This window comes from Ziziphus jujuba, chromosome 6 (genome assembly GCF_031755915.1).
Source record: "Ziziphus jujuba cultivar Dongzao chromosome 6, ASM3175591v1".
NCBI classification, from domain to species: Eukaryota; Viridiplantae; Streptophyta; class Magnoliopsida; order Rosales; family Rhamnaceae; genus Ziziphus; species Ziziphus jujuba.
This window is the reverse complement of record NC_083384.1, coordinates 20,727,960-20,743,780: the sequence shown is the minus strand read 5'-3', so window position 1 is coordinate 20,743,780 and position 15,821 is coordinate 20,727,960.

The window sequence follows — 15,821 nt, the reverse complement described above, 5'->3', positions numbered from 1 at the left end:
AACCACATTAGGTTTCCTAAACCTAATTTTCGTCCATAATTATTCCATAATTATTTTTAACAAATTTAGGAAAGCTTTGTAATTTATTTTGCCTATTTAAATGCACACAAGTCATGAATAAAATTCAGATTACAATTTTGATTAGATGTGAGAGTGATTCTTTTAGTTCTCTAAGAACTAATTGAAATTTTGAAGCTTTGCTGGTGGAGTTCAAATTTGACTTATCAATAAGTTATTCCGAATCGTATTGTGGCATCTTCACCATACCAAGGTTCTTACCTCAAATATAGGTAACGCGTTGAGGTCTTCCACTGATAACTTGTAATTAGATGGTCTAATTTAATCTTTGTTGCGAGTTGCGAGGCAGGTTGCTCTAGGTTTGTATCAGAAGCATCCAGAAACAAACAAGTGAATGTTTGTGGAGAGTTGAAGGTGAACAAACAAATGAAGGTTGCATTATCTATTTGTGATTATGAAGATGAGGTTATATGTGATGTGGTGCTAGTGCAAGCTGGCCATTTGCTTTTAGGACGACCATGGCAATTTGATAGAGATAGTTACATCATAGTTGTGCTAACAAGATTGTCTTTAACTTTAAGGGTAAACGAGTGGTGCTAATGCCAATGACTCCTAAACAGGTTTTTGATGATCAATTGGCTCTAAAAAGGAGGAGAGAAGTTGAACAACAACAAAATGCTGCGTCCAACAACCAAGAGAAGAAAAAGAGTGGTGAGGTTGAGAGTGTGAGAGAAAAAGAAAAGAAAAAGAATGGAAAGAAAAAAGTGATTTTTTTATGCAAAACAGAGTGAAGTAAAGGAGGTTTTGTATTGTAAAAAGCCTATGATTGTAATGATGTATAAAGAAGCATATATGAATCATTTAACTAACCTTGATAAATCTTTTTTTCCAAGTTCTATTGTTTCTTTTTTGTTGGAGTTTGATGATGTCTTTTCCAAGGAGATTCCTAGTGGATTACCACCGATTAGAGGGATTGAACATCAAATTGATTTTGTTCCAGGATCAACAATTCCAAACCGAGAAGGTTATAGGAGTAATCCAGAGGAGACAAAGGAACTTCAAAGGTAGGTAAGTTAATTGCTTGAAAAGAGATATGTTAGAGAAAGCATGAGTGGGTGTTGTACCTGTGTTATTAGTCCCTAAAAAAGATGGAACATGGAGAATGTGCATAGATTGTAGGGCTATTAACAATATAAATATCAAATATCATCATCCTATTCCTAGGTTAGATGACATGATTGATGAATTTATATGGTGCAAGCTTGTTTTCAAAAGTTGATCTTAAGTGGTTATCAACAAATACAAATGAAGGAAGGTGATGAATGGAAAACAACATTTCAAACAAAACATGGTTTGTATGAGTGGTTAATTATGCCATTTGGATTAACTAATTCGCCTGGCATTTTTATGAGATTGATGAATAATGTTTTGCATGCTTACATTGGAAAGTTTGTGGTTATGTATTTTGATGACATCCTTGTATATAGTAGGAGTTCAGAAGAGCATGTAGAGCATCTTAGGTTTGTGTTAAATGTTCTCAAGAAAGAAAGACTTTATGCCAATCTTAAAAATTGTGACTTTTGTCAATCTGAGCTTGTTTTTCTAGGCTTTATGATTAGTGCTGCAGGTATCAAAGTTTATTAAGAGAAGGTGAAAGCCATTCAAAGTGGTCCACACCTACTAGCATCAGCCAAGTTAAAAGTTTCCATGGTTTGGCTAGATTCTATCTATAACAGCCCAGACCACCCGCATGCGATATTGTCTGCTTTGGGCCTAGCCCGCACGGTTTTGTCAAAACGCGTCGCAAGGGAAAGATATCCACACCCTCTTTTAAGGCATCCTTCGTTCCCCTTTCCAACCAATGTGGGATCTCACAATCCTCCCCCCGTAGGGCCTAGCGTCCTTGCTGGCACACCGATCCGGTTACTAGCTCTGATACCATCTGTAACAGCCCAGACCACCCGCATGCGATGTTGTTCGCTTTGGGCCTAGCCCGCACAGTTTTGTCAAAACGCGTTGCAAGGGAAAGGTATCCACACCCTCTTTTAAGGCATGCTTCGTTCCCCTTTCCAACCGATGTGGGATCTCACAATAACCGTGCGGGCTGGACCCAAAGCGGACAATATCTCATGCGGGTGGTCTGGGCTGTTACACTATCGAAGGTTTGTTAAAGATTTTAGTACTAATGCTGCACTTTTGATAGAGGTTATTAAGAAGAATGTAGGTTTTCAATGGGGAGAAGCTCAAGAAAGGTCTTTTAATTTATTGAAAGAAAGACTAAGAAATGCTCCTTTATTGGTGTTGCCTAGCTTTTCCAAAACTTTTGAGATTGAATGTGATGCTTTAGGATAGGTATAGGTGCTCTGTTGATGCAGGAGGGAAAATCAATTGCATATTTCAGTGAAAAACTAAGTGGTGCAGCCTAAAACTATCCAATTTATGATAAAGAGCTATATGCATTGGTTAGAGCATTAAAGACATGGCAGCACTACTTATGGCCTATAGAGTTTGTGATTCACATAGATAATAAGTCCTTGAAGCACATCAAGGGACAAGGAAAGCTAAAGAGGCATCCATGGCAAGTGGATGGAATTCCTTGAGACATTTTCCTATGTTATTCGCTACAAGCAAGGTAATGAAAATATTGTAGTTGATGCATTATCCCATAGGTATGTACTACTTTCTACATTGGATGCCAAATTACTTAGGTTTGAACAAATTAAAGAATTATATGCTTTTAGATCATGACTTTGGCAAAATTTACAAAATTTATGAAAAGCATGCTGATGGAAAGTTTTATAGATTTAAGGGATTCTTGCTTAGGGAAAGTCAACTTTGTGTGCCAAGTTGTTCTTTGCGTGATTTACTTGTTAAAGAGTCACATGGTGGGGGATTAAGAGACACTTTGGAATAGCTAAAACCTTAGTTGTTCTACAAGAACATTTTAATTGGCTACATATGAAAAAAGATGTAAAAAGAATTTGTAATAGATGTGATACGAACCTAGGACGACCTACTCCTAAACCCGTAACAAAGATTGATTTAGACCGTCTAATTACAAGTTATCAATGGAAGACCTTGACCCGTTACCTATATCTGAGGTGAGAACCTTGGTATGGTGAAGACGCCACAACCGGGTGGGGAATAACCTATTGATAAGTCGAATTTAAACTCTACAAGCAGAGCTTGAAAATGTTCGTATAGTTCTTAGAGAACCAAGAGAATGACTCTCACTTTAAATCAAAATTGCAATCTGATTTTTATTCATGACTTATGTGCCTTTAAATAGGCAAAATAAATTACAAAAGTGCCATGTCACCATATGATGCCACATCATGATCCATGTCATCAAATCGTGCCACATCACCATATTGTTGGATTCCATGCGTTAGGCTCTCTTTCATGTTGGCATCCATCGTTCCAATCATCTGGACCAATTTAGGTTCATCTTCAGTAGTGAACTTGCTTCCTTGGGGTGTGCACAGCTCCTGGATTAAAATATTTAGTGCTTCTTTAAACCTCTTTACTCGTGCCTTAGTTATTGGTCCCGTAGAGATTTGAAGTGGATCAGGACTCCATCTTGGGTGCTTCTAGACAGGTCCTCATCAAGATGCCTTAAATGGAAGCAATCTAAATCACGGCTACAACCACATGGCTTGTACATGCCACTTCCTATACCTAAACATCCTTGGGTAGATATTTCTATGAATTTTGTTTTAGGATTGCCTAGAACATGAAAAGGTAGGGATTCAATTTTTGTGATTGTGGATAGGTTCTCTAAAATGGTACATTTGATTGCATGTCATAAAAACTGATGATGCATCTCATATTGCTGATTTGTTTTTTAAAGGAATTGTTAGGTTGCATGGAATGCCTAGAGCAATAGTGTCTAATAGAGATGCAAAATTCTTAAGTTTTTTTTTGGAAAACATTGTGGGCTAATTTGAGAACTAAATTGTTGTTTTCAGTACTACTTGTCATCCACAAACTAATGGAAAAACAGAGGTAGTAAATAGATTTTTTTTTTCTATTTTGTCGCGTGCTTTGATAAGTAAGAATATCAAAGCTTGGAAAGAATGTTTACCTCATGTTGAATTTGCTTACAATAAATCTTTACATTCAGCCACTAGATTTTCCCATTTTGAAATTATATAGGTTTTCAATCCTTTAACTCCATAAGATTTAACACTTTTACCTTTGATGCATGCTAATTTAGATAGGGAAAAAGAAAGCTGATTTCATTAGGTACCTACATGAGAAGACTTAAGCTAACATTAAGAGGAGAATCAAACAATACATGAAGCAAGCAAACAAAGGCATCAACAAATTGTTTTTGAGCCTGGAGATTGGGTTTGGTTGCATTTGAGACTGTCCATTCCAAGTATTTGATACGAACTTAGGACGACCTACACCTAAACCCGTATTATTTTAGCCCGGATCTAATTATGTTCAAATTCTAATGGTCACCTTGACCCCTAACCAACCTGTGATTAGAAACCTTGATATAATGCAGATGCCACAATAGGTGATGGATTTCCTACTGATAAGTTAAATTAAAACACTCATTCATTAATGGTGTTTTAAGTGTTCAAAGAGAACAAAGAGAATAAATAATTTTTTGCATGAATAATGTATTGTATATGATTGATCAAACATGCCCAAATAGGCTAAAAAGTTACAAAATAAAACCTTAATTAACTAGGTAAAACCGGCCACATAGAAGAGGAAACCTAACATTGGCAGAAATTCACCTCCTTTCCTAATATAATTTGGATTAATTAATTCCTTAATTTTGAATTAGGAATTAATTAATTTACAATGAAAATAATAAAATAATAACTTTCCTAAGTTGATTTGTCCAGTAAATAAATAAATAGAAACCAAATAAAAGACTAATTTCCTAAAACAAAAAGTCAAAATCAAATTAGGAAACTAATTGACTAGTTTGATAACTAAGCTAACTTTGACCAATCTCCAGTTTGTTTGGGCTCCAAATTAGCTTCCATATACCATGTAGGATGCCAAATATGATTAATAATGATTCCCACACATTGCCCATTGATTGGAATAAGTCACACAAGAAGAAAAGTCAAAGCCAAAGGCTAAACAGCACATTTTTTTGCCAAAGTGAGATGCTGTCCATACAAGTCCTGTTTAGATGCTTTTGATTCTACCTTCCCTGGATTGCATGTCCTCTTAATGATATTCATTGAATCCAGGAAGTGTTGGATCCATTCATTGCTGCCCAAAGTTCATATTTACACAAAAACAGCTACTGCGGTCCGTAACAGCCTCCACCACTTGGATGCTTAAAACAGGCTTTGTATCCTTGGGTATGGACAAGCCCTTTTGCGAATTGATAACTGCTTGTCTAAAGGTAGCTTGGTTGCCCTTAAATCTCTTGGTTTGAGCCCTAGTGGTTGGCCCAAACTTCATCTGTACTGGATCGGTACCTCAGCGGTTTGTCGGTTGTGTGGGTTCGGACATATTCTTATTAGGTTTTTAAATTACTTAACTATTTTTATTAGAGTTGACTAATCAAGGAATTGAAGGCCATTTAAATTAGGAACCTAGGAGCCAAATTAGCTTTTGTAAACCTAATCAAATTAGGTTTCCTAAACCTAGCTAAATTAAGTTTCATAAACCTAATCAAATTAGGTTTCCTAAACCTAAATTTCAGCCATATTATGGCCGTCTAACCCTCCCCTAAGACTTGTAAGCGGTAGAGTTATGAAGCTGAGCTATTACTAGTCTATGAACTCGTGTCGATGAGTACTTTTCCATGGTACCTCAGTTAACGTAAAATTCCTCTCAGAATAAAACGTTAACCGTGGGACCTACTTTGTCAACATTGGGTAAAACTTAGTCAAAATTTCTAACTTTGGGCATTTTCTTCAGTCTGGGTGTTACATCACTATTTAATATATTCTAAACCAAAGCAACTAGATCATAAGCCTTGAGAGAGACACCCAATTATCATGCTAAAACCTGATTGGAATTTCTACCAATCAACCACTACAACTCCCTATTATAGAATCATAACCCTTCCTCAAAGCAGGCTAAATAGAAGAACTAAGATAAAATTGTTTCCCTCTAAGTAATTTATGAAAAAATTTGACTTGAAGAAATAAAAGAATTGTTGAGTCCTGAGTTATAAACCCCTAAATAAAAAGAAGCAAGAAGAACATTATTAAAAAGTTGGAGATTTTTCATTCCCATACCTCTTGTATGAATCGGTCTACAACAAATATTCCAAGCAAATTTAATAATCTTTATATTGTCTACATAACCTCACCAAACAAAATTTATAATGTCCACAGTAAGAGATTTAATAATTGATGCAAGCCATTTATAAATCACGAAAGTATGAACAAACATGATAATCGAATGAACTAAACACACTGTTCCTACCAATTGATACGAACCTAGAGTAACTTGCCTCTAAACCCGTAACAAAGATGGATTTGAACTGTTTAATTATAAATTATCAATGGAAGACCTTGACTCTTTACCTATATTTGAGGTAAGAACCTTGGTATGGTAAAGACGCCATAATAGGATGTGGAATAACCTATTGCAAATTTGAACTCCACAAGCAAAGCTTGAAAAGTTCGATTTAGTTCTTAGAGAACCAAGAGAATCACTCTCACTTTGAATCAAAATTGTAATCTAATTTTTATTTATGAATTTTGTGCTTTTAAATAGGAAAAATAAATTACAAAGCTTTCCTAAATTTACTAAAAATAAAGATGGACGAAAATTAGGTTTAGGAAACCTAATTTGGTTAAGTTTAGGAAACTTAATGTGATTAGGTTTAGGAAGCCTAATGTGGTTAGGTTAGGAAGCCTAATGTGGTTAGGTTTAGGAAGTCTAATTTGGCTCCTAGTTTCCTAATTTGAATGGTCTTTAATACTTTGACCAATTCAACTCTCATAAAGTTAGGAAAGTAATTTGAAAACCTAATAAAAACTAAATTAGGAAAGTAAACAGGCAACATGCCAAAAATCCAATCAAGTCATAAATAAAAATTAATGTTTTCCTAATGATAAAATTTGGCCAAGCTTAGTTGGATGCCTTGTCACCCTATGATGCCACATCACCATCCATGTCATCAAAACGTGTGACATCACCATGTTGTAGGCTTCCATACATTAAGCTCTTTTTCACGTTGGCATCCACCATCCTAATCATATGGACCAATTTTAGTTCATCTTCAGTAATGAACTTGCTTCCTTGGGTTATAAATACCTCCTAGATTAAACCATTTAGTGCTTCTTTAAATTTCTTTGCTCTTACCCTGGTTATTGGTCCTGTAGAGATTTGAAATGGAGTTGGACTCCATCTTGAGGTGCACCTGGTCATATCCTCATCACCAGTAACAAAACTTTACCTTGCCAAGAAGAGAATTTACTTTAATATCATCAAGACTAGCCTAGAAATAGATGACTTTAGCTAGCCAACAAATAAAGAGACACCCAAATAATTTAAAGGCAAAAATCCCTACTTGATATCCAAAGAATTTATTCCTCCTTCAAGAATCAAAGATACCTTTACCAAAGTAAAGAAAAGACTTATGCCAACTAACCAATTGGCCTCAAAGACATCCATAATGAGTTCAAATTTGATGTAATAAATGACATTGCTTTTACATACCTTTACAAAACAATAACAAATCATCAACTTGCAAAAAAATGTAAAGGAACCACAACCTCTTTTGAAGAGAAGATCAGGACAAGCTTATTAGAAGAAACATGCTGAAGAAGCAACCGAGTTAAATAATCCTTAGCTAAACCAAGGTAAAGGAGACAAAGGATCATCTTAATGAACACCTCTCGAACACTTAAAATAGCCTTGTGAAGACCCATTAATTAAAATTGAATCTTTGGCATTAATAAAGATTGAGGAAATCCAAATACTGAAAAGTATCAGAAAAACCAAAACATTAAAGAACCTCAATAATAAAAAACTAACTAATGGAATCAAAAGCCTTTCGAAATCAAACTTCAAAGCCATTTTATCACCAAAGCTTTTTGTAAGAAATAAATTGATACCTTTGAAAGTAGCCATAATATTATCTCCAAGTTTCCTACCTCGAAACAATAGGACTAGTTAGGACAATAAGCCAATCAACCAAAAGCTGAGCAATTATATTATATACAAAACCTTGAAAATCATGTAAATCAACATCAACATCATCTCTATTATACATATTAGAAATATAATAAATAATGTGACTTTTAATATGATGAGAATTCGCCAATACCCGTATAACCTATAACCCGCTAGCGTGCTGATCCTATACAACTGAAGACGGGTCCAATTGCAAGGTCTGATTATACTTGAAGATTCTAAGCCTGTATTGTGCATCTAAGTTATGAAGGCAGAAATGGACCTGGGAAGCTGTTTTAGTGCATCTATGGACTCCAGGCAGCAAAAGACAAGTTTGTTTGGTTATGAATTTGATTGAGCTCACCAAGAGGCCATGGAATCATGTCAGGCCAGAAGCAAGGCTGACCATACAACACATTTGTGCATAGAGATCAACATGGCTGGATTTTGACTGTTTCGGCGTTGGAAAGGACCTTACTTGCATTTCAAGCAAGCATTGATCATTCCAATCAAGAGCAACATATGAGAACGGGTTCTAGTCCTATTTGGCATCTTATGTGGTATATTGGAGTTGATTTGGAGCCTAAACTAGTTGCTGGTTAGACAAAGATAGCTTGTTTGGAAAGTTAGTCAACTACTTTCTAAATCTGAAATTTGACTTTTTGTTTCAGGAAATAGTCTTCTATTTTGGTTTTTATTTAATTATTTGCTGGAAAAATTAATTTGAGAAGGTTGATATTTTATTATTTAATTGTAAATTAATTAATTCCTATTTCAAAATTAAGGAATTAATTAATCCAAATTAGTTTAGGAAAAGACTTGGAAATTCGGCCACTTTCCTAATCTCTTTCTATGTTAGGCGAAATTAATCTAGTTGTTTTAGGGTTTGATTTCCGATGACTTTAGCCTATTGGGCTTATTTTCTAATGAAACGGTAGGTTAGATTATTATTCAAAAATTATTTGCGAGAAAAATTCTATTAGTTCTCTTTGAACAACTAAAACATCAAATAAAGATCTAATGTTTTAGTTTCACTTATCAATAGGATATATATCACTTATTGTGGAGTTTTCATCATATACCAAGGTTTCTAGTCACAAGTTGATTATGGGTTAAGGTGACCATTAAAATTTAAACTTAATTTTTGATCCGGCCTAATTTAAAATGAGTTTAGGAACAAGTCGACCTAGGTTTGTATCATTTGGTATCAGAGCCGAATTTTGTTCAGGTTTGATGTATCTTATTACCTTTATTTATTATTATTTTTTTTAGCATTAGGTTAAGGTTGTTGCCTACTTTTACACGTTCTGAATATTTAAAAAAAAAAATTTCTTCATAGCCAAATTTGATTACCTTTGTTAGCCGAATTTTTGCTTTCCTGTTTGTTGGTTGTTTTGTATAATAGTTCTTAGTAATATGGTTTATTGTTGATTTTTCTTCGCTGTTTTAATCTTAATTAGTTGCATTCATATATTCAGAAAAAAAAAAAAGAAGAGGAATTTTGAGAATATATTGCATAAACCTAAAAGTTTTGTAATTTGCTTTTGCTTGGAAGTTTGGATCGAGTTTGATAATTTGTGGGCTTTGGAATTGCATATTTTATTTTTTTTTAAGGTGATTGAGCTGATGGAGATTGTGTGATATTTTTTTGGTTTGTGATTTAAAAAAAAAAAAGAAAGAAGAAAAAGCTGAAGTTGAAAATAAAATTATGCAAAAAGGCACATTTGAAAGATTGCAAATTTGAGTTTGTTTGAATTTGGAGGATTCAATTGTGTTAGTGGGACCTGTCTCTTTAATATTTAGTTGCTGGATATTAGAATATTGTTTGCTAAATTAATTGGATTAACATTGGTTAAAGGATTCGAGACAAAGACCTAAATTACGAGAACTACAACCAACAACTATCTCATACTTTATTCGAATTTTGTTCTTATTCATTGTTTGAATCCTTTTCTAAATTTGATCTTTAAATTTTAGTTTCTTATTTTTCTAGTTTATCTCTTTGCTAAATTCGAAAAAAATTGTCTTGTTAATTTTCCTTGTTTTTTTTTATTAGTAAAGCTGGGATTAGGTTTTATCAATTCACTTGGAAATTACTTGCTACTTGCTTTTGTGTTCTTGATACATTTAATTAGAACATACTTGTGATCTAGTTTCTATTTAAGAGTGTTTTAAAAGAATTTTGATATATTATTTTGAGTGGAAAAAGGCTAGAGGGAGTGAGCTTAAAAGAGGGTCAAAAGCCAAAACTAATGTGTAAACACTAGTGTCTTAACCTTATTTAAGTGATACACATGAGGAAGTGAATTTGGTGAGGTTTTCTTTTACTATTTCACTAATATGACAGATTCAAGAATAAGAAGAGAAAGATACTCTCTAAGAAATCTTGAAGACAAAAGCATCGGATTCAAAGGAGAATCTAGAGCAATGGGAAGTGGAGGAGAACCTACCAACATGTTGGTGGTTTTAGAACAACTACAAAGGATGAATGCTCGCTTTGATCAACTTGATCAAAGGATGGAAAAGTTTGAAACTTCATAACGAGGATCGAACCCAAGGCATGCACCACATGGAGGCCATGGTCAAGGTCAAGGAGACCGCAAACATTTTAGGGAACAATTTGGAGTAGGTGATTTTGGAGATAACCTTGAGGAGGAGTTCTTAGATATTTTTGCACTCCAAGGAAGACAAAACTGTGGAAGGCAAACCCAAGATGAAGGTGATGACCATAGAAATATTAAGGTCAACTTACCACCATTTTTTAGGAATGAGTGATCTGGAGGTTTACTTTGAATGGGAAGAGCAAATGGAGATGATTTTCGATTGTCATAACTATTCCGAGGCTAAAAAGGTTAAGTTGGCTCCTTTGGAATTTGGACATTATGCTTTACAATGTTGGAGTAATGATCAAAATACCCAAAGGAGAGTTGGTGATGAATTAATAACCACTTGGAGACAAATGAAAGGAGCCATGAGGAAAAGGTTTGTACCAAGCCATTACCATAGGATGTTGCATCAAAGGTTATAATTTTTAATACAAGGAAGTAGGATTTTGGAGGACTATTACAAGGAGATGGAAATTCTCATGATGAGATTGAACATGAATGAAGATTGAGAGGCAACAATGGCTAGGTTTCTTGGAGGCATAAACCAACTCAAGAGGAGGGGTAGTAGCTCACAGTTTGGAAGAGTTCCAAGTAGTGGGGGGACAAGTTCAAATGGTTGGAGAAGTAATCCCACATTCAAATCAAGACCAAACTGAAGCCAGATGAAGGGAGTACCAATTGGCCAAGGGGAGACAATTAGGCCGAAAACGTGCAAGCACCAAAACTGAAGGGTAAGGATGATACTAAACCATCTAGAACCCATGAAATTGTGTGTTTTAAGTGTCAGGGCCCAGGACATATTGCCAATCAATGCCTAAATAGAATAATTAAGGTGCTGAAAGGTAATGGAGAGTTGGAATCCGAAAGTGAAGGATCCGAAGCTGAAACCGAACTTGTTGAGGAATAAATTAAAGATGAAGAACAAGATGAACCCATGACTATAAAAGCTTTAAGGGTCAAATTGAGTTTGGTTGTAAGAAGAGTATTAACCGTGTACAAGGATGAAGATCAAGTGCAAAGGGAAAACATCTTCCATACTATATGTGACATTCAAGGTAATATTTATAGTATAATTATTGATAGTGGAAGTTATGCCAATGTTATTAGTAATGTTGTAGTGGAGAAATTAGGTTTAACAACAATCAAACATCCTGAACCATATAGACTTTAGTGGCTTAATGATAGTGGAGAGATGAAATTACATAAACAAGCCAAGGTTAAAGCTTACTATTGATAAATATATGGATGTGGTTTTATGTGATATTGTACCTATGTATGCTGGTCATATTTTCTTGGGAAGGCCATGGCAATTTGATAAGGATACCATATGTTGTGGTCAAGAAAATGCCATTGTATTCTGATTTAAAGGAAAGAAGATTAAATTAGAGTCATTGACACCTAAAGAAAAATTTAGAGATCAAATACAAATGCGACAGAGGAGGAAGACCAAATCGCAGAAGGATAAGACAAGCATGCCACCCACAACTTCATCTATCAAACAATAGAGTAAGGCTCAACCATACAACCAAGGTAAGTTTTCTAAGCCCGAGAGTGAGAAGAAAAAGAGAGAGAAAGTCAAGAGCGATAAGAAGAGAGAGGAAGCCGAGAGTGATAAAAAGAGAGAGGAAGTTAAGAGTGATAAAAAGAGAAAGGAAGCCGAGAGTGAGAAAGAGAAGAAAGAAAAGAAAAAGGAATTTTTTTATCTTAGCCAAGGTGAGATTAAAATGGCATTTTTGAGTAATAAACTTATGCTGGTCTTGATGTTTAAAGATGCTTATTTAAGTCATCTAGCTAACTCTGAAGAACCTGCATTGCCATGTTTTATATCTTCTATTTATAGGAATTTAATGATGTCTTTCTGGAGGAGATTCCAAGTGGTTTACCACCTATTCGAGGGATCGAGCATCAAATAGATTTTATTCCCGAAGCTTCTTAATAGGCTTGCATATAGAAGTAATCCCGAAAAGACAAAGGAACTAAAAAGCCAGGTAAGTAAAATGCTTGAAAAGGGATCAGTTAGAGAAAGTATGAATCCTTGTGATGTTCCTGTTTTATTAGTGACGTGTAAAATCAACTCACAAATGCACGAATCATTTTCAAGTAATAAAGTGGAAAAATAGATTATCCTACCCAAAGGATTAAGTACCAAAGATAATTAGGTTTTGGTAATATTTGAGCTAAAAATTAAGATGGCAATTGAAAATTAAATAAACTAAATTAAACAAAAGTAATAAAATTAAAATTATATCAATTTCAAGTAATAGAGGGAATTGAATAATTATGAATACCCATTTGATTTCACCACTAACTATTCCAATTTAATTACTTAAATGTGTGAATTTAATTAACTAGTAATTTTGTTAACCACACTTAATCACAAAATTAATCAAAAATAGTTTTCACTCAAAATTGATAACTTATTCCTTCCGGCCTATAAATTAAATCATGCAAATTCATTAAGCATAGATTAAGCAAATAATATAGCATGAGACATAACTATTTTCCAATCAATTATGCATTCATGTATTGTAGATCCATAATATTATCCTTTTCCAAGCTCATATATTATTAAAATCATTCATTCCATCTGACCTATGAAAACACCAAGCTTACCAATGATTAACAAAACATATTACTAATTAAATAAAATTCAACATATATTAAAGTAATTAAACCTTCATAATTAGGGCTACATCATAGCCCTAGCTATGAAAATTAGTTCATGGAAAAAGTAAATTCAACATCCATAATTATTAAAAATAATAAGGTTCACAATTAAAGATAAAAGAGAATAAAAACTATTGAAGAAATCCTCCTTCAAAAGCTCTCCAAGTTGTAGCCTTCTTCTCCAAGTAAACCCACATCTCTATGCCTCCTCCAAGCTCTCCAATTGATCTTCAAAAACTGTAAACCTTTAAAACCCTATAATCCTTAGGAGAACTTAAGAAACTCCCAAAATTTGGTTTTTTTCTATTAAAGCCTCCTAAAAGCTCTTAATTAAGTCTTTAAGCTTATATATCTTCCTTCAATGTGGTGGGAGCTATATATATAGGACTTTGAGAATATTTCTCTCTCTTTATTTTCAATATGGGAGTCTTGGAAGATACCTTTTTTAGGCCATCAATATGGTTGGACAGATTTCATGTGTAAAAAAGAAACTTGATATTACTTGCTCTCTACTACTTTCCTTTTCTCTAATTCCTCCTAAAAAAATAGTTAATTAGTCTAATTTGCCATTAACGAAGCATATGACATGACATGTGCCTCATTAATGATAAATTAACCAATTATTGCCACTTGTCTTTATCTTGACCCCCAAGTTGCTTTGATTCCCTCTTTTGATCAATGGTGGAGATTTAACTAAAATATTCCTTTTCATAAATTCCAAACTTTAAATGACGATAACTCTTTGCTCGCACCTCAAAATTAAAAAATAATGAGACATTTGAGATCGTCAGATTGTGAGGATTCATATTACATCCACTTCCACCATGAAATTCTTGACAGAATCTTTATGGAATCTTCAAGGTATCTTTTTACAATCTTTTTAATGCTTCGTCCATTTGAGCTCAAATCTTGCTTCCCATCATAATTCGACCCAAGGAATCCATTTTTATGGTTGTTTTCTTGAAATTCTTCCTCCTTCTTCTAGATTAAGAAAAATGCATAATTAAGTATCTTTCTGTAACAAATGAACACAAACTAACAAATATTTTAAGCTTAACAAAATACCCCCAAACTAAAGATTTGCTAGTCTCTAGCAAAGAGAAAGACTAAGAAAATGAAATTTTCTAGAGAACATAGGATACTTTAATGGGTTGCCTTAAAGATTGTATAACATATGAATTTTCAAATGGTTTCAAAGTAATTATGTAACTCAATACTTTATCTTCCATCCAACATATATGATACTTCCAATGTGTGTGTGTGTATGTGTGGAAATCAATTTATACACTTAATATCATGCATTTGAATAAATTTACAAGAATTAGAGATTGATAATAAAGTATGAACTACCATATGCTTGACTTAATTATCACTCTCCACTAATGTAGGCTATTGCACCACCTTGAATCATTAGGACTTCATGGTTTCTATTATTAAGGCTAATGGATATGGCTAAAGAAAGAAAATGATAGAATATAATAAATCAAAGAAAGAAAGTTAAAATTAAATATCAATAAATAAATTACTTATAAATTTTGTTTCTTTCTTAGAACTTCTTTTCTTCTGTTAACTTCAATTTCAATTACCTTATTGTATTATTTTCTTCAAATCACACATATTCATTCTTTATTTCTTTTTTTTTTTCTTTCTTTTCCACTAAACCCCCAAACTTATTTTTCTTCTTATTGCACATTCAAACCTCCAATTTACACAAGAATACATGATAAAGCCAAATTCACCAAAAACTTAACCTCCAAACTTCACTTTTCATTTTTTTTTTCAACATTCAAACAAGTTCACGAGAATATATTCATATCAATTCAATTAAAGCTCTCTTTATAATATGTTCAAGGTAGGAAAAATTCTCTAATACATCTTTATGCATAAGGCTCAAATAAGGTACTAGTGGAGAATAATGTTTTAGGTAGGCTTGAAAGGCTCAAACGTAAACAAAGATGGCCTAAATCATATTCTTAGTCATGCATTTACCTAGGATTTCGCCTTAAGCAATAATTAAGCAAATTCTAGAGTTCATTTGATAATAAAGTACTCTAATTTATGCAAACGTTCTTCAAAACACAATCTAAATCATGCATTATTGGTTATGTGCTCAAAATTTATTGAAAGTAAAGATATGTAAATATAACTTCCAGCATTTAAGCATACACAAAAACAAATCCACTATCTAAAAACTAATTTATTTTCCATCATAGTCTTATCATTGGCCCAATAAAGAACTTAAGAAAACAACACAAAAACAATTATTATTATTGTTTTTTTTTCAATAATAAAAATCAGCCAAATAAAACATTTGTGAAGGAAAATAAAAACTAAAACTAGCATGCATGAAAACTAATAAAAACACATAAAAGACAAGATTTAAAAGATGCGAAGCATGTTTTTCACCCCCTGATGCACGTT